Here is a 2,500-nt window from a genome sequence, read left to right on the forward strand (position 1 = left end):
TCTTTTTTTTGCTGGCTTTTAATGTTGATAATAATAGCATCGTCATGATAATAAGAATGAGATTAAGAATAAAGATAATGATAATAACAATATGTAATAGCATGATGGAATGAGAATAACATTGAATAAACAATAACAATAAAATCAACAATGGTGGTAATAATAGTGAAAATTACTGTAATGATGATGATGATGATGATAATGATAATAAAAATAATAATAATAATAATAATGATAATAATAATAATGATGATAATAATAATTATAACAAAAATAATGATATTAATGGTAATGATAATAGTGATAGTATCAGAAAAATAAAGATAATGATACCATTAATAATGATGATAACAAAGATAAAAATCAGCATTGTGATAATAATCATAATGACATTAACAATGGAGATTATGATAATAATAAAGATGATGATAATGATGATAACGACGGTAATAAGAGTAATGATTATGATGATGGGAATAACAGTAGTATTATCATTTTCGTAACAGCAATAATCACAAAAATTATATTCATAATGATAATGAAGATAATGTTACTTCTAATAATAGCATCAACAACGACAACAATAATGACGATGATGATAATGATATTGATAATACCAATAAGAATAATGAAGATCATGAGGACTACTATATTAAATGTTGTTGTCATTATTAATATCAAATGTTGTTGTCATTATTATTATCATTATCATCATCATCATTATTATTATTATTATTATTATTATTATTATCATCATTATCATTATCATTATCATCATTATCATCATCATCATCATCATCATCATCATCATCATCATCATCATCATCATCATCATCATCATCATCATCATCATCATCATCATCATCATCATCATCATTACTGTCTATGTATTTATTTATTTATTACTGTTACTAATTATTATCATTCGCGTGATAATGATTTACCTAATTATATTATTGTATCATCATTGTTATTATTGCTGCTATTATTATCACTATTTTCATGTTATTCTTTATTATTATTATTATTATTATTATTATTATTATTATTATTATTTATTATTATTATTATTATGATTATTGTTGTTGTTGTTCTAGTTATTACTTTTCTTGCTATCATTGTCTTGTTGCTATTATTATTATTATTAACAGTATTGTAATTAGAGAAGACAGGCAGGCAGGCAGACAAACAGATACTCATTAACACACACACACACACACAACACACACACACACACACACACACACACACACACACACACACACACACACACACACACACACACACACACACACACACACACACACACACACCACACACACACACACCACAAATAGACAGATAGACTAATCGATATATAGGCAGGTAGGTACGTAGTAGTTACCAACCTTGAAAAGCAGAAGACTAGATATTTTTCCAAACCTATTCTGCAATTTTCCCAGGAAATACATCATCCTATTTTCAGAAATTTGAATACTTTTCGGTCCTATTATTTCCAATTGTATACACCCCCCCTCCCTCTACGTCAAGGTTCACGCCCACATCCTTCCTCCCCCCATCCCCCATCCCCCTTCTCCTCCTCCCTCTCCTCCTCCCCCTACCCTACAATCTACCTCAATAATATAAAAAAACGTTAAATTTGAACACACGTTTTCGTGAATCATGGCAAATACGTTTCAAACGAATTCGTGATTAATGCCAAGCAGTACTTACAAAATACTTACAAAAAGTTATATAACAAAATATATTTAGGATTCTGTTAGCTTGTAACGGTGCAATGGCGATTTTCCGTTCCCGTTAAGAGTGTGTGAATGTAATGACGCATAACTGTTGTATGAGTGTTCTAGGTAACAGATATAGTAAATTTTTGCTCTTCATTTATTTTGTTGTTGTTGTTGTTGTTTTGTAGAGTGAGAGGGAGATATCATCTATTTTCTTTTATATTCTAAGGTTTGGTTGGGTATTCGTGAGAGAGAGAGAGAGAGAGAGAGAGAAACAGAGAAACAGAGAGAGAGAGAGAGAGAGAGAGAGAGAGAGAGAGAGAGAGAGAGAGAGAGAGAGAGAGAGAGAGAGAGAGAGAGAGAGAACAGAAACGCAGACAAACAGAGAAAGAGTAAGGGAGAGAAACATACAGATAGATATGACGAAAGAAAGACGGAATTAAAAAGAGAATGAAGATAAGAAAGACTGAAAGAAAGTTGACCAATAACTGCAGCTTCCCTCCTCCCCCCACCCCCCTCTCTGATCTTCCGTTCGTCTCGCCTTCGTGGCCTCCTCCGCTAGCTTACCTGGAGCCACAGAATGCTTACGTCTGTATGTTACTGTATTTACGGTTACATACTTGCGGTAGTCTGCAGGAAATGTTGTGTCTAAGTGAGCTATGTCGGCGAGAGGAAGTGGCTTCCGTCCACATATAAGGGTAACTAAAGGACCTTTTTAAAATATTTCTTTTAATCCCCAGACGCGCGAGGATCGTAAGGAAAGAAAGAGAGAAAGAGAG

Source organism: Penaeus monodon, chromosome 35 (assembly GCF_015228065.2).
Source record: "Penaeus monodon isolate SGIC_2016 chromosome 35, NSTDA_Pmon_1, whole genome shotgun sequence".
NCBI lineage: Eukaryota > Metazoa > Arthropoda > Malacostraca > Decapoda > Penaeidae > Penaeus > Penaeus monodon.